The sequence below is a fragment of the Petaurus breviceps genome, unplaced genomic scaffold (genome assembly GCF_028583685.1).
Source record: "Petaurus breviceps papuanus isolate PSGF00001 unplaced genomic scaffold, PetGlider_PUasm1.0 356, whole genome shotgun sequence".
Taxonomy (NCBI): Eukaryota; Metazoa; Chordata; class Mammalia; order Diprotodontia; family Petauridae; genus Petaurus; species Petaurus breviceps.
Genome location: NW_027186290.1, coordinates 1056737 through 1074639, shown reverse-complemented (window position 1 = coordinate 1074639; position 17903 = coordinate 1056737). Strand labels below are relative to the sequence as shown.

The 17903-nt window shown below is 41.9% G+C and overlaps 2 protein-coding genes and 2 pseudogenes across 2 annotated transcripts in view; all 4 read right to left on the bottom strand.

The window, feature by feature from the left end:
- Window positions 1–13025, bottom strand: part of LOC138168300 (zinc finger protein 420-like) — a 31891-nt pseudogene extending 18866 nt beyond the window's left edge.
- The window catches only part of LOC138168284 (zinc finger protein 420-like), a 771269-nt gene that overhangs the window by 343279 nt on the left and 410087 nt on the right, over window positions 1–17903 (bottom strand). The gene's annotated exons all lie outside the window — the stretch shown is intronic.
- LOC138168287 (zinc finger protein ZFP2-like) overlaps window positions 1–17903 on the bottom strand; it is a 273297-nt gene that overhangs the window by 246224 nt on the left and 9170 nt on the right. The gene's annotated exons all lie outside the window — the stretch shown is intronic.
- Window positions 12696–16187, bottom strand: LOC138168288 (zinc finger protein 135-like; annotated as a pseudogene).

Sequence of the window (17903 nt, the reverse complement as noted above, 5' to 3'; positions counted from 1 at the left end):
TTTTTTTTTGCTTTTTGGAAGGGGAAGGTAGGGCAGTTGGGGTTAAGTGAATTGCCAAAGGTCACATGGCTAACTTTTGTGTTAATATTTTTAGTTTTTAACATTCATTAGTTCAAATTTTCTCTACCTTCCTTCCTTTGCCCTACCCAAGACAGCATGCAATCTGAGAAAGGCTCTACATAGACATTCTTATTAGACATATTTCCACATTATTCATGTTGTATAGGGGAATTAGAACAAATGGGTGGAACCATGAGAAAGAAAAAAACACAACAAAACAAAGAAAGAGAACAAATATTCTACTTCAATCTGTATTCAGACTCCATAGTTCTATCTCTGGATGTGGATGGCATTTTCCATCATGTTTCTTTTGGAGTTGTTTTACGTCCTTGCTTTGCTGAGACGAGGTAAGTCTAACAAAGTCAGTCACTGCACAATGTGGCTGTTACTGCATACAGTGTTCTCCTGGTTCTGCACATTCTGCACATTCAGCATCAGTTTATAAAAGTCTTCCCAAGTTTTTCTGAAGCCTGCCTGCTCCTCATTTCTTATAGCACAATAGTATGCCATTACATTCATATACCACATCTTGTTCAGCCATTACCCAAGTGATGAGCATCCCCTCAATTTTGAGTTCTTGGCCACTCCCAAAAGAACTGCTTCTAATAGTAATGGCAATTTGAAGACCTTCCCTGATTTCAAGATTTTCCCTGGCCCCTAATAGGCTGAATGTAATCACATGGAGCCTGTGGTTAGAAGAGTTTGCTGAAGAGTGGGAAGCTTCCATGGGAAGCTGGGAGTTAGAGCAGTTAGAAATGGAGAGAGGAGAGGAGGCATCCAGAGATTCAGCTAGGCTTTTGAATGTTGGTTTGTGGGAAGGCTAAGGGATGGTGGGGCTCTCTACTGTGTTATGGTATATTAGCTTCTATGTTGCTAAGATGGATTCGGTCTCCTGGCGTTGGCATTTGGTTTTCTGGCGTCTGAATGTTTTACTTCTGTCTTCTATATGGAGATTCTCTTATATTCTTCAATTGAGAACTATGCTGGGATATTTACAATAGCTATTGGCACTGTGAATATTGCCTTGGTCCTATATTTGGAGACAATGATGTGATCCTGAAATATGGGACCTCTATTTGGAGGCAAAAGGGCATTAAAAGAAGGAATGGATATTGCAGGATGGGAGGATTTACCCTATTTCTCCTTAGCAAGCAAGTGGATTAAAAGTACAGGGCTCTGTAAAAATGGGAACTGAGGTTACAGATGAGAGAGCCTAGAGATTTAGAAACTGGTTTGAAAGGAATACCAATAAAACCAGAGAGAGAACTGCAAGGGGTAGGTAGAAGAGTCTGGGTTTTACTAACAGTTTACAATATTATGTGTAAAAGCAGACATAAATTGTTGGAAGACAAACCTCAGATGGAGAAGAAATTGGCTATTTTAAGTGAGAAATTTTCTGTGTTACAGTTTTTAGGCTCTCATTTAGAAGCGCAAGCAGCAGGATCTCAGGTGGTAGAAAAGGGGGCTGTTGTGGGTTTGGCTCAGAAAAAGAAGCAGAAAAGTAACAGGAGGAAGGTTCATACAGCCTTGACAGAAGCTAAGCCTAGTTGCCATGATGATGGCTGAAAGGAGAGTGTGTGGGTGCAAAATGATAGACTTCACCCCATGCTAAGAAGAAAGCAGAAGAATCAGGGAGGTGAAACAAAGCTCATGGAGATGGTTGAGGATTTTACCTAAAAGGAAGTTACTGAAAATGCTGTGCAGAGAATAAGAGCGAGCTGAGACCTGGGTTCAGGATGTATTGATCAAGCGCTCAACAGCCTGGAGTATAAACTCTAATCAGGCAGCCCCGACTTGGGGTACAGACAGTGCTTACAAAGGCTAAAACCACAACTGGGGAGTGGAACTAACATAAGCAATGATGTACAGAAGCCAAGAACAACCATTGGTTAGATCTATAGCCCAGGGCTAATGATGCAAGGGAACAGGGTGCAACTTTTCCTGGAAGGGGGGACCCTCCCAGAACAGGGTGGAGGGTACAAGGTGAAAGAGTGAAGGGTCATTGTGTAATGGGGACAGGCTAAGGGTCATGTTCTGGGTAAAGGGTGCAGGGTGTTGGGTGATGGGATCAGACTAGGGGTCATGTTCTGAGTACAGGGTGTGGGGACCCTACTTGGTCAGCAGGAACAGAACAGAGTGTTCTCTTCTTAAGATAAACTTGTACCATAACCCTGGGACTGATCCTTGTACATAGTGAGGATAGACAGAATGTTAATTCAGGAAGTAGGGGATTAGGGAACTAAGCCTTGGGCAATAAACAAAACTATGCCTTAAGCTGTTGCAAGCTATTACAGTGTGTAGAATAGACACAAAGACAAATATAAAGGGGCTTAATGATGGGCTCCAAATCAGGTGGCATGTGATTTGGGTTTGGGCACAACAATATATTAAGCAAATTCACTCAAAGGATGGGAGGATTGTTAGTGTCTTGGATGGTGAGAATCAGTGATGAAGAGGCTGGAGGAGTATGGGTAGATAGCACGGAGTGCTTAAAATTTATAGTCATTAGTCAGAGTCCTTTTGTCCAGAAAGCTTTTGGAGATTACCATATTCAATACTCCTTCATAAAAATATGACAAATCTCTTATCTTCAGCTGCTGAGGGATGCAATAAAATGTATCCCACTGATTCTATGTGGCCTAGTGGACAGAGACCCTGGTATTCTCCTAGACACTGTATGAGGAAGTTAAAGGAGGGAGGAAAACTGTTATCACAATTGGAGATGCAAAAGCATATCATGATATCCCCTTAGCAGTTTCTCATAGAAATGTCATAGTGAAGATGGATCCTCTTGCTTATAAGCACCTAAGTCTTACTCTACTCATTGGGGAAATAGGGCATGCTCTTTCAGAGGTGCTGTATATGATTTCTAACTTAATGACTTAGGATAATGGAGAAAAATTAGATTCCCTGGAGAGAGTAAATATCCAACAAATTCAAAGTCAGAATAGATTGACAAGAAAAGAATTGCTTACTGCTCTATTAAGATCAAGAGTTGATTTTGCAAAAGAATTGATGGTATTCCAACTAATGAACTATACAAAATGGGGCTTGATGTTAGATGGAATAGAGAAGAACATCCCCATACAGTTCTTTCTGAACCATTGCTATGATAGTGAGTTTATGGACTCCAGAAGTATGGCTGACACTATATCTGTTTCTTTTTGGCTTTTTGTTTGTTAATCTCCTGCATGCTTAATACCCTCCACTTGCAGATTCCTGGTAGCTTAATCCAGATGTCACTCCTGTCCACAACTGGACCTGAAGTTGACCAAGTTCTGGATGCCAGGTACAGAACTTACCTTTTCCATGGGAACTCCTGAATTTAGCATCAACCAAGCTCCAGATTCCAGCTAAAAAATAACCTCCCGAGTGTGAACTCTTGGGGCAGAGACAGCTCAACTTCCAATATCAGTAGGAAGAAGCTATGGAAAAGAGAACTTCACCCTTTACCCCAAGATTTTGAGTCCCATTCATTCAAGGAGAGGGAATGATGGGGTGCTTGTAGTCAAGCCACCCTGCTAAAATACTTTTTTGTGTGCTTATTTTCTGCTTACCCTGTTGTATTTTTGTAAAGTTCTATTGATACCAGTTACCACACCAGTTACCCCATAAACTCCCATTAACCTATGTAATAAAATGTATAGTAAATGTATTTTTCCCATGTGCTGGAAATGAAAGATCGTAGGACTGAATATAATAGTAATTTTAAGATCTTCCTTGTCCCATCATAACTCTAAGGGAATTTGAAGACCTTCCCTGATTTCAAGATTTTCCCTGGCCCCTAATAGGTTGAATGCAATTATGTGGAGCCTGTGGTGGGGAGAGTTTGCTGAAGAGCACACAGGAAGCTGGGAGTCAGAGCAATTAGAGCTGGAGGGAGGAGGATGCACTTGTGGGAAGGGTAAATGATGGTGTTGCTCTCTGTGTTATGGTGTATTAACTTTTGTGTTGCTATGTTGGATTTGACTTTCTGGTATCTAAATTAGTGTTTTATTTCTTTATTATATATGGAGAGACTGTTATATTTTGCAATTGAGAACTATTTTGGCATATTTACTGTCATCATTGGAGCGATGAATATTGTGTTGGCACTACAAATGATTACCCCCAAATCTGCAAAATATGAAATAATAAACACATAAGAGCCCAAATATTGAGTACTGGACTGTGAGGCACAATGTCCCAGCACTGTATCCAGGAACACGTGCTTCAGCAGGAGATGATTTACATTGTGTAGATGCCTTTTGGTTGGATAGAAAAGAAATCAGGAAAATATCTACTAGAATATGTGTGAGAATCCCTAAAAATAATTTTGGATGGTTATTAGCTAAATCAGGTAATTGATTCTAATTATCAAGGAGAAATTATTGTGACATGCCCAAATTTAGGTGAAGAACCTATACGGTTTTGTAAAAAGGACAGAATAGTTCAAGTGATTATTATTCCTTGTGAAACAATATCCCTTGTAAAAACTGACCCTCCTTCCAAAATATCTATCAGAGGAACTGAAGGGTTTGGTTCTACAGATCAAATGAAATTAGAAGCTAAAGTATGGGTAAAGCAGAAGCCAGACTGTGGAAATTATAGGACATGGGAAGATAATTCTGTAACTGTTGCTTATTCAGAAGATGATTACCAAATTGCACCTTAACTGCTATATTCTACCCTGAATGAGGTTATGATAGTGAGTTCATGAAGTCCAGAAGCAAAGCTGACCCCATATCTGTTTCTTTTGGGGTTTACATCTGTTGGACTTGTTTGTGACATTTGTTTCCTGTAGGCTTAGTACCCTCCACTTACAGATGCCTGATCACTTAAGCTGGAAAGGTCCAGATGCCAGCTAAAGAACTGACCTCTTGAATAGGACTTCTTCCAGCACGGACAGCTGTATGTCCAATTTCAGCAGGAAGTAGTTGTGAAAGGAGACCTTTGGCCCTTACCCCACAATTTTGAGCCCCATTTTTTGAGGGGGTATTTTGGGGTGCTTGTGCTCAAGCCTCCACCCTAAGATATTGTTTTATGTGCTTATTTTCTGTTATCCCTGTTACATTGTTGTAAAGTTTTGTTGACACCAGTTACCCCTAAACTCCTATTAACCTATGTAAAGAGATGTATTGTTAACATATTTTTGCTACATAAGGGACATGAAATATCTTGGGGCAGAATATAATGGTAATGGGAATTTGAACATATTCCCTACCACCTAAAATAGGCTGAATATAATCACATGGAGCCTGTGGTGGGAACAGCTTGCTTAAGGGTAAAGCAGAGCCCACTGGAAGCTGGGAGTTAGAGCACTTAAGAGCTGGAGGAAGGAGAGGTGTCCAGGGAAACATTTAGGCTTGGGAGTGTTTGTGGGATGGTGTGGCTCTCTGCTGAGTTGTGGTGTGTTAACTTCTATGTTGTTATGATAGATTTAATTTCCTGGTATTGGGATTTGGCTTTCTGATGTCAGAATAAATGTTTTAGTTCTGTCTGCTATATGGAGAATCTGTTAGATATTGAGATTCAGAATTGCACTGGCATATTCATAATTACTATTAGAGCTGTGAATATTGCATTGGTGCTCCAGGGCCCTCTCTGCAAAAGCTTTAACACACTGATTGCATTAATAATGGTTTTTTTTTTTTTCCCCAGTGGGGATTCTCTGATGTTTAACTAGAGAAAAGCTTCCTCTGAAAGCCTTTCCACACTGGTTGCATTCATAAGGTTTCTCTCCAGTGTGGATTCTCTGTTCTTCAACAAGCCTAAAGCTGTGTCTAAAATCCTTTCCACACTGATGGCATTCATAAGGTTTATCTCCAGTGTGAATTCTTTGATGTGTGGTAACATGGTATTCCTGTGTAAAAGATTTTCCACATTGAATACATTCATAAAGTTTCTCCCCACTGTGCATTCTCTGATGTAGGGTAAGACTTTTTCTCTGTGTAAAAGCCTTTCCATACTGATACATTCATAAGGTTTTTCTCCAGTGTGAATTCTCTGATGTGTGGTAAGATTGACCCCCTGTGTATAAGCTTTTCCACACTGATTATATTCATAAGATTTCTCTCCACTATGGATTATCTGATGCATGTTAAGATAGGGCCCCATTCTGAAAGATTTTCCACATTGATTCCATTCATAAAGTTTCTCCCCACTGGGCATTATCTGAGGTAAGGTAAGACTTTTTCTCTGTGTATTAGCCTTTCACATTGATTACAGCGATAACATTTCTCTCCAGCATGGATTCTGTGATGTGTGTTAAGATTGGCCTCATTGTGAAAGATTTTCCACACAGATTACATTCATATGTTTTCCCTCCAGTGTGGATTCTCTGATGTTCATTAAAATGAGTCCTCTCTACAAAAGCCTTTCCACATTGATTACATTCATAAGTTTTCTTTCCAGTGTGGATTCCCCAATAAAGAGCAGGGATTTCTCCCCAAATGAAGTCACAGGGACCACCACCCATGAATCTTTGCTCCTGAGTTTCTTCCACAGAAAGGCTGAGCTCTGCAGGAGTCTCTGTCACTTCAAGTCTGATCCCTCCTTCTGAAAGAAACAAGCAGGAAAACATATACACACAGACACATATAAAATTATATCCCCTTCCCTCCACTGGCAGAACATAAGCTCCTTTACATTCTCTTTCCCCAGGCAAAGAGAAAGGTCTTCAGACTTCAAAATTCTTCAAATGGGCAGAACCAATTATTTCAAAAGTCCATTAGCTCCCATCCCAAGGATGATTTAATTTACAAAGGGCTTCACACCCAATGACATGGGATCCTCCCAACAAACCTGTGACAGAGGCAGAGTGTTCTTGTCCCATTCACAATGCAGGCCGTGAGCTCAGAATGGCTGAGTGACTAGACCCTAAATCCCACATCTGAGACATGAACTCCAACCTGTGACTTAGTGTGCTCTGTCCACAATAGGAGAAAGGTTGCTTCCACTCAATTCTTCCTTCTCACTTTCACTGTTTGCACTTTTTTTTTTTTTAAGCAATCGGGGTTAAGTAACTTGCTCAAGGTTACACGGCCAGTTATTTCTGGGTGTGGTGCTGAGTGTCTGAGCCCGGGATTCGATCTCCAGGTCGTCCCAACACTGGAGCTGGTGCTCTTACTCGCTGAGCCACCTGGCCACCCCTAAGCAATTGGGGTTAAGTAACTTGCTCAAGGTTACACGGCCAGGTGTTTCTGGGTGGGTGCTAAGTGTCCGAGCCCGGGATTCGATCTCCAGGTCTTCTCAACACTGGAGCCGGTGCTCTTACTTGCTGTGCTACCTGGCTGCCCCCCACTGTTTGCACTTTCAATCCTTTCTTCACAGATATTATGCTATTTGGTGCATATAATACTATATTTAAATTATTTCATGATCTCTCATATTTGTAAATATAATGTAATGTCCCTAGTAAAACCCTACAATTTTCTTTTTCTGTTGTAGTATTTGAGGTCACATAAAGAATACCAGGGTTGTTTTCTATATTTACCTAAAACATAAAATTTCTGGAGTATTTTAATTTTTGCAAAAAAAAATTTTTGGCAAGGCAGTCAGGGTCAACGGACTTGTCTAGGGTCACTCAGTAGTAAGTGTCAAGTATCTCTACCTGGATTTGAACTCAGATCCTCCTGATTCTAGGGCCAGTACTCTATCAACTGCATCACCTAGCTGCCCCTTGACCCATTAATTTATTTTGAAAGTGATTACTTATTTGCTTTTTAAAAAAAAAAAAAGTTGCCTCTAAATGTTTTTGCTTACTATAATAAAAATAAAATCCTTGTCATAAAGACATGTGAGACTGCTCACCATCTCATGGAAAGACTGAAGGAACTTGGAATTTTAAATTTAATCAAATGTTTAAAAGCTGTTTTAATATTTAATAAGGGATGTGTGGGATACAAGACCCCTAACCAAATAAAAAAACACCAGAGGTTTCTCAAGGCAAAAACAGAAGCTCTTTACCTCCCCAGTCAAGTCTCACGAGAGGTGGGCATCACCTACACCAGAGCAAGCTGGCACAGAGAGGCACCACAGAGACCAAGCAGTCACATACCCCTATGCAAACAATTCCAAGAAAATCCAGAAAAGCCCTCCCCAGGGTCTGGACCTGCATTCCCATTGGTGGGATGTATGGCCTCACATTCTAAGTATGCATAGCAAACACAGATTTCAGCCATATTCCTTATTGAGCAAAGGCAGGTGGTTAAAACAGCATCTAGGAGGGAAAGGGGGGGAGGGGCAAACCACCTGATTTCCCCCAAATCAGGTGATTCACAAGAAAACGAAACTCAGGCCTAGAGGGGGCTAGGACCTACTTCAATTTTGGTGATGGTTGCTCCCATTTTATGAGAATACTTTCACCCATTTCATGGAAAATAAAACATTATATTAAAGAATAAAAAAATCTGTACTAAAAAAAAGAAGAAAATCCACGAAATTAACACACCTTTAGAAATGCATGGCATTTCCCATGTCTGAAAATGTGTCTCATACATGAATTTGAGTCTAACATCCTTTTGTAAGTAAACGGACAGCCTACTTCCCTATCAGTCCTCTTGAAGCTCTTTCCCATGTAGGGGTTCACAGATCCCTTGGAGGTTCTAGACAGGTCTCCAAAGGATATGAATGAAAAAATCTGTCAATGGCCCCTTAAGCAGTTCATGGTTCTCTTTCTTGCAACCACTCACCTCTAAGCAGTCACCTTTGTTACGTTCTGACCCAGGTGGAACCTGAACAGACCCAACAATGAAGATCACAGAGGTTATTTTCTAGACTCTTGAAAGGTCTCCTATCATGGGAAACCTCTAAGGATCTAGCTCCCGGCTCCCTAAATGGAGGTGCTTGTCTGCTATGTCAATGATTCTCCAAGAATGGGAGAGGGACTGAGCCAGAGAGATCAGGAAAGGAACTTGGGTGATGGTTCATGCAAAGCTTGGCCTTGGATCATTTCCAGGTAAGGCAGCAGCCTTCACTCCTACTCATGGGCTGCTGGATCAGAGGGAGAAACCATGAAACCAGGTTGCCTGGGTCCACTACAGATTTAGGCTGCACAGTCTCAGCTGGACCCCCATTGTGGCAAGGCAATGCTTTGACATCTCCCTAAATAACTCCCTGTCCCACTCAACACAGCAGCAATCTTTTCATTCATCCCCAACCCTCCCTTCTGGTTTTTTCCTCCCCAAATCCATGCCTTCTTGCGTAAGAGCTTGGTGTCCTATGTCACTCAAAAAGCTGGACATTTTTTTTTTAAAGCAATCGGGGTTAAGTAACTTGCTCAAGGTTACACGGCCAGTTATTTCTAGGTGTGGTGCTGAGTATCTGAGCCCGGATTTGGTCCAGGTCATCCCGACACTGGAGCTGGTGCTTTTACTCGCTGAGCCACCTGGCCACCCCTAAGCAATTGGGGTTAAGTAACTTGCTCAAAGTTACATGGCCAGGTGTTTCTGGGTGGGTGCCAAGTGTCTGAGCCCGGGATTCGATCCCCAGGTCATCCCAACACTGGAGCCGGTGCTCTTACTCGCTGTGCTACCTTGCCGCCCCTAAAGCTGGACATTTTTAAAGAGCTCTCTTATTCTCCTTATTTCAGATTACTCAGATACTTCATTTCCTTTTGGGCCTCAGTATCAGACAAAAGGGTCATCCTTTTGCTAAATTCTATGGCCATTTCTTGACCCTCATTCTTCTTGACTTCTTGGCAGGCTTTGGCAGTGCCCGTCACCCCTATTTCTTGATACTCTCCAAGCCTCAGTGACACTACTCTCTCCTGGTGCAGAATGAAACCCATTCTCTTTCCCCCAGTGCTCCCATCTGCCCACATTCCTAACGTTATCCCAAGCATCCTCAACAGTCCAGGTTCGGAGATGCAGGGTCAGGCCCTCCTCATTGACTCTCACACATTCACACTCCTGGCCCCATATTGCTCTAGAGCAAAGTCCTGGGATTCCACCTGGGTGACATCTCTCCCATACACCCCTCCCCCCCAAGACTGTCACTGTCTGCATTCAGGCCCCGGTCACCTCACACCTGAGGTACTTCAGAGCCTGCTGGTTCTTCTGGCTGCCTCATCTCCCCCCCAGTTCAGAGTATCCCCAACCCAGTTGTCAAGTTCATCTTCCTAAAGGTCTCACAAGATCCTGTCACCACCCGCTCAACAGCCTCCTGACTCCCCAGCAAAAGGATCCCGTGTACAATCCTCCCTTGGGCTGTTGAACACTGCATCACCTCCCCCTCTCTGACTCTTCCAGTCTTTGCTCACCCCATCTCCCCCCATACATGCTATAGCCCAGTGGTGTGGGCCTCCTTTCTGTTCTGGGAACAGGACACTCCTCCTCCTGACTTCCCTGAAGCCCCAGTTAGAGCACCCCTCTCATATCAAGCCTTTCCCAGTCTTCCCCACTTTAGGGCCTTCCCTGTCTTGCCCAGCTCCAATTTACCCTGTACATATTGGCTTTCTATACAGTTGTTTGACTATTCGCCAGATTGGGAAGTCCAAGAGGGCTGAGGAAGACACATCCGTTCCTTTAGGACCCCAGTGCTAAGCAAAGGGTCTGGCCTGCAACAAGATCTTAAAAAATGTTTGTTGTTTTGAAGGCGGTCTAAGAAAAGCTCATAGTGGAGAGCTGTAACCCTTTTGGTAGTTTCAGATTTCATTCCCCAAATTCCAAATAGTAAATTCTTATAAGATGATAAATTTATCCATGGAAGGGAGCTGAAAGGGAAACAGGCTCCTTGGCTCAGTGATTGTCCCAGAAAGCCACTGCTAATTAAAAAAATATGAAAAAGAATCACAAGGCAGGCCTTCCTGCCCCAAATCTAGCAATATCTTCACCACAACACAAAGCAGCCTCTCACAATCACAGCTCTCATATGCCTGCTTTCACCTCGCTGGTCAAACCCACCGGGACAGAGGCTCCTCAGGCCTTCTTCCTCCAGGATCCAGGGTGCTTCCCTTTGTTCAAATAAGACATCACATCTTCTCTGGGAACTGGAAGGCCTGGTCACAGGGAATCAGGGATGATGAAGGGGTGAGGATACAGAGCTGCTCCCTTTAGAGATCTCTCCATTCTGGGCCCATGTAGGAGTCTATACTGACCCTTTGGTGCTTGTGATGCAAAGACCTAAAGCAGGATTGATTTACATTGTTAAGAGGATTTTTGGTTGGATAGAAAATAAGAAAAATCACTCCTGGAATATATGTGAGAATCCCTAAAAATCACTTTGGATGGATATTTCCCAAAATAGGACTAGCAGTTCAAGGAATTCATGTATTGCATGGAGTAATGGATTCTAATTATCAAAGAGAAATTACTGTGACATTCCAAAATTTAGGTGAAAAACCCAGTTTTGTATAAGTGATAGAATGGTTCAAGTGATTATTATTCCTTGTAAACAATGTCCCTGGTGGAAACTGACCCACCTGAAATAATTATCAGAGGAACTTAAGGATCTGGTTCCACTGATAGAATGACATTGGGAACTAAGGTATGGGTAAAGCAGAAGCCAAACGATGCTACAAAGGCTGTGGAAATTATAGCGCATGGTTAAGATAATACTGTAACTGTCACTTATTCAGGAAGATTACCAAAGTGTACCCTGAACTCATATAGTCTACTGTGAATGAGGCTGATAGCTCATGAACTGCAGATGCACAGCTGATCCTTTAGGTTTCTTTTTGGCTTTTTCTGCTAAATTTGTTTGAGATTTGTTTCCTGCATGTTCAGTACCCTCCACCTGCAGATGCCTGATTGCTTTTGCCAGATGTCACCCCCATCCACAACTGTGATTTGTCAGCCCTGGAACCAGCATTGACCATTGTCTAGATGCCAGCAAAGAACTGACCTCTCAAATGGGACCTATTAGGGCAGGGAAAGCTCTAAGCCTAATTTCAGAAGAAAGTAGCTATGAAAGGAGACCTTTGCCCCATTCATTTGAGGGGGGAATGGTGGGGTGCTTCTGCTCAAGCCCCAACTGTAAGATATTGTTTTATGGGCTTATTTTGTGATATTCCTGTTACACTATTGTAAAGTTCTTTTGATGCCAGTTACTCTTAAACTTCCATTAATCTATAATGAAATACATTTTAAATGTATTTTTGCTAAGTAAAGGACATGAAAGATCTTAGGGCTCAATGTAATGGTAATGGAAATTTGAATATCATCCCCACCCCTTAGTAAACTTAAGGGAATTTGCAGATATTCCTTCCTTTGAAAATATTCCCATTGCCTCAACAGGTCACAAAATTGAATCACATGGAAACTGTGGTGGGAGGAACTTGCTAGAGGTTAGAGCAAAGCCCACAGGAAGCTGGGAGTCAGAGCTTGATTGGATGTTAGGAGGATGGCATGTCTCAGGCAAGCAGACAGATAGGCTCATGAGTAAAATTTGGGTTTTTGCCACCTGCTGTGACAGCTAGGCCTATGTTGGTTAGTGGGAAGGCTAAAGGGTGGTATGGCCCCCTACTATGCTATGGTGTATTAACTTCTATGTTGCTATGATGGATTTGGTTTCCTGGGGTTGGAATTTGGGTTTCTGAATAAATATTTTGCTTTTGTCTTCTATGTGAAGATCCTGTTATATCTTGCAATTCAGAATTACATCGGCTTATTCATAATCGCCATTGGTGCTGTGAATATTGCATTGGCGCTACAGGGCCTTCTATATAAAGCTTTAATACACTGGTTACATTAATGCCATGTTTTTTTGGTGTGAGTGTGGATTCTCTGATGTTTAACTAGAGAAGAGCTTCCTCTGAAAGCCTTTCCACACTGGTTGCATTCATAAGGTTTCTCCCCAGTGTGCATTCTCTGATGTAGGTTAAGAATGCCTGTCCTTGTAAAAGCCTTTCTATATTTATTACATTCCTAAGGTTTTTGTCCAATACGGATTCTCCCATGTTCAGCAAGACTGGAGCTGTCTCTAAAAGCCTTTCCACACCAATTACATTCATAAAACTTCTCTCCAGTGTGCATTCTCTGATGCATGGTAAGATTGGCCTCCTTTGTAAAAGATTTTCCACATTAATTTCATTAATGAGGTTTTTCTCCAGTGTGGATTCTCTGATGATTAATAAAATTGGAACTGCCTCAGAAAGTTATTTTGCATTGATTATATTCATAAGATTCCTCTTCAGTGTGTATTCTCTGGTGTACAATAAGATTGGACATCTTTCTAAAAGTTTTTCCCCACTGATTACATTCCTAAATTTTCTCTCCAGTGTGGATTCTCTGATGTTCATTAAGATGAGGCTTCTGGGTAAAAGCCTTTCCACATTGATTACATTTATAAGGTTTTTCTCCAGTGTGGATTCTCTGATGTAGGGTAAGACTGTCGCTCCGTCTAAAAGCCTTTCCACACTGATTACATTCATAACGTTTCTCTCCAGTGTGAATTCTCAGATGTGTGGTAAGATTGGCCCCCTGAGTGAAAGCTTTTCCACACTGATTACACTCATAAAGTTTCTCTCCAGTGTGGATTTTCTGATGTCCTCTAAGATTGGCACTCCGTGTAAAAGCCTTTCCACACTGATTACATTCATAAAGTTTCTCTCCAGTGTGGATTTTCTGATGTCCTCTAAGATTGGCACTCTGTGTAAAAGCCTTCCCACATTGACTACATTCATATGGTTTTTCCCCAGTGTGGATTCTCTGATGTAGGATAAGACTGTCACTCCGTCTAAAAGCCTTTCCACATCGATTACACTCATAAGGTTTCTCTCCAGTATGGATTCTCTGATGCATAGTAAGATTGGTCATCTGCGTAAAAGATTTTCCACATTGATTACATCCATAACGTTTCTCCCCAGTGTTAATTCTCTGATGTTGAGCAAGATGACTCCATTGTATAAAAGCCTTTCCATATTGATTAAATCCATAAGGTTTTTCTGCACTGTGGATTTTCTGATGTACTCTAAGAGAGGCACTCTGTGTAAAAGCCTTTCCACACTGATTACATTCATGAGTTTTCCCTCCAGTGTGGATTCTCTGATGTTGAATAAGATGAGTCCTCTGTTTAAAGGCCTTTCTACAATAATTGCATTCATAAGGTTTCTCTCCAGTGTGAATTCTCTGATGTATGGTAAGATGGGACCCCTGTGTAAAAGATTTTCCACACTGATTACATTTATAAGGTTTTTCTCCAGTGTGGATTCTGTGATGAACAGTAAGACTGGCCATCTTTGTAAAAGTTTTTCCACATTGATTGCATGCATGAGTTTTCTGTCCACTGTGGATTCTCTGATGTTCATTAAAATGAGTCCTCTCTACAAAAGCCTTTCCACACTGATTACATTCATAAGTTTTCTTTCCAGTGCAGATTCCCCAATAAAGAGCAGGGATTTCTCCCCAAGTAAAGTCACAGGGACCACCACCCATGAATCTTTGCTCCTGAGTTTCTTCCACAGAAAGACTGAGCTCTGCAGGAGTCTCTGTCACTTCAAGTCTGATCCTTTTTTCTGAAAGAAACAAGCAGGAAAACATATACACACAGACACATATAAAATTATATCCATTTCCCTCCACTGGCAGAACATAATCTCCTTTACATTCTCTTTCCCCAGGCAAAGAGAAAGGACTTTAAACTTCACAAGTCTTCAAATGTGCAGAAGCCATTATTTCAAAAGTCCATTAGTTCCCATCCCAAGGATGATTTAATTTACAAAGGGCTTCACACCCAGTGACATGGGATCTTCCCAACAAACCTGTGACAGAGGCAGTGTTCTTGTCCCATTCACATTCACAATGCAGGCCGTGAGCTCAGAATGGCTGAGTGACTAGACCCTAAATCCCACATCTGAGACATGAACTCCAACCTGTGACTTAGTGTGCTCTATCTACAGGACTAGAAAGGTTGCTTCCGCTCAATCTTTCCTTCTCACTTTCATTGTTTGCACTTTCAATCCTTTCTTCACAGATATTATGCCATTTGGTTCACACATACTAAATATTTAAATTATTTCATGATTTCTCATATTTGTAAATATAATGTAATGTAGGTAGTAATAGCTTGGAATCTTTTTTTTCTCCTGTTGCAGTATGAGGTCACATATAGAATACTAGTGCTGTTTTTTTTTTTCTATTATTTACCCAAAACATAAAAGATTTTGTTCTGGTCTATTAAATTTTTTTCTAAAAAAGTTTTTTTTGAATGGCAATCAGGATCAAGGGACTTGTGCATGGTCACACAGCTAGTAAGTGTCAATTGTGTCTCACTGGATTTGAACTCAGATACCACTGATTCTGGGATGGCACTCTCTCAACTGCACCAGCTAGCTATCCCTTGGCCTATTAATTTATTTTGATAGTGATTACTTATTTCCTTTAAAAAAAATGTTGCCTCTAAATACTTCTGCTTACTACAATAAAAATAAAATCCTTGTCATAAAGACTGGACATGTATAACCCATGTAAGACTGTTCAACATGTCATGGAAAGGAGAGGGCAAGTACTGCAGGAATCTGGAATTTTAACTTTAATTAAATGTTTAAAAATTGTATCAATATATAATAGGGGAAAATAAAATATCATATTAAAGAATAAAAACCGTTTGTACTAAAAAAGAAAAAATATGCATAACAAATACACCTTAGAAATGCATGGCATTTCCCATGTCTGAAAATATGTCTCATACACGTATTTGGGTCTATCATCCTTTTGGAAGGATCCCTACTTCCCTATAAGTTGTCCTGAAGCTCTTTCCCATTAAGGGGTTCACAAATACCTTGAAGGTTCTAGACAAGGCTCCAAAGGATTTGAACTAAAAATCTGTCAATGGCACCTTAAGCAGTTCATGGTTCTCTCTCTTTCTAGCACCCACTCACCTCTAAATAGTCACCTCTGCTAGGTTCTAACCCTGATGTAACCTGACCCAACTCAACAAGAAAGATCACAGGGGTTTCTTTCCAGGCTCCTGGAAGGTCTCATATCATGGGACACCTTCAAGGTTCTACCTCCCAGCTCCGTAAACTGAGGTGTTCCTCACCTACACGAACCTGGTCAAAGATTCTCCATGAATGGAGGAGAGACTGAGCCACAGAGATCAGGAAAGGGACTTGGGTGATGATTAATGCAAAGCTTGGCCTTGGATCATTTCCAAGTAAGGCAGCAGACTTCACTCCTACTCATGTGCTGCTGGATCAGAGGAAGAAACCATGAAACCAGGTTGCCTGGATCCACTAGAGATTTAGGCTGCACAGTCTCAGCTGCACCCCCATTGTGGCAAGGCAATCCTTGGATAGCTCCCTAAGTAACTCCCCATCCCACTCACCACAGCCGCTTTTGAAAATCTTTTCATTCATCCCCAACCCTCCTTGGTGGCTTTTTCTGTCTTCCCCCCACCCATCCAAATCTTTTTGCTTAAGAGCTTGACCTTTTCATTCAAAAAACTGTACATGCATCAAGAGCTAGCTTATTCCCTTTATACCACATTACTCTGGAGACTTCCTTTTTTGCCAGTATCAGATAAAAGTGACATACTTTTCCTTGCTAATGGCAATTACTTTATACAAACAAATAAACCAGTTCCAACACCTGATCCACCTGGGTAAGCTCTTCCCCCAGTAATGGTATTTTCTAATTTTCAATCTCTCACACTAAAGATTCCTTTCCTATTGTCACACACACACACACAAATTTCTATTCAAACACCCTCAATGAACCATGCATCCCCCTGAGATATTGTCCAACATCTTTCCTCCTTTTCATGGCAAAATGTCTAGAGATGGCCATTTACAACTGGTGTCTCCAACTCCTTCCCTTTGCTTTCTTTGAATCTCTCTGCAGCCTGACTGTGTTCAGGTCCCAATCTCCTCACACCTGAGGTATTTCAGAGCCTGCTGGTTCTTTTACCTGCCTCATCTCCCCCCAGTCCAGTCCATGCTCAACCCAGTTGTTAAGTTCATCTTCCTAAAGCTCTCACCTGACGACGACACCACCCACTCAACAATCTACAATGCTTCCTCAACAAAAGGATCCAATATAAACCCTCCTCAGGGCTGCTAAAGCACTTTATCACCTCCCCCCTTCTACTCTTCCAGTCTTTGTTCACCCCATCACCCCCCATATATGCTATAACCCAGTGGTGTGGGCCTCCTTTCTGTTCTCGGAACAGGACACTCCTCCTCCTGACTCCCTGGGATTTTCTCACTCTCCCTCTTGCCTAGAATGCTTCACCTGGCCTCCCTGAAGCCCCAGCTAGAGCCCCCCTCCCATGACAAGCCTTTCCCCACTTTAGCACTTTCCCTCTCTTGCCTAGTTCTAATTTAACCTGTCTATATGGCCTTTTTACCCACTGGATGACTATGAAATCCAGGAGGGCTGAGGATGTGCCTGTCATCTCTACAAGCCCAGTGCTTGGCAAAGGGCCTGGCATGCAGCAAAATCTTAAAATGTTTGTTGGTATGAAGAAGGTCTAAGAAAAGATCACAGTGGAGAGCCATAACCCTTTTGGTAGTTTCAGGAGATTTCATTATATAAATTTTTAGAAGATGATAAATTTACCCTCAGAAGGGAGCTGAAAGGACATGGAGTCTAACCACCTCATTTTACATATAGGGAAACTGAGGCTCTGTCGTTCAGTCACTGGCCCAGGAAGCCACTGATTCTAAAAAGTCTGAAAAAGAATCCCAAGGCAGGACTTCCTGCCCCAAAATCTGGCACTTCCTTCACCACAACACATAGCAGCCTCTCACAATCACAGCTCTCATATGCCTGCTTTCACCTCACTCACCTGGACAGAGGCTCCTCAGGCCTTCTTCCTCCAGGATCCAGGATGCTTCCCTTTGTTCAAAATAAGAGATCACATCTTCTCTGGGAACTAGAAGCCCTGGGGGTGGGGAATCAGGGATGAGGAAGGAGAGAGACTTG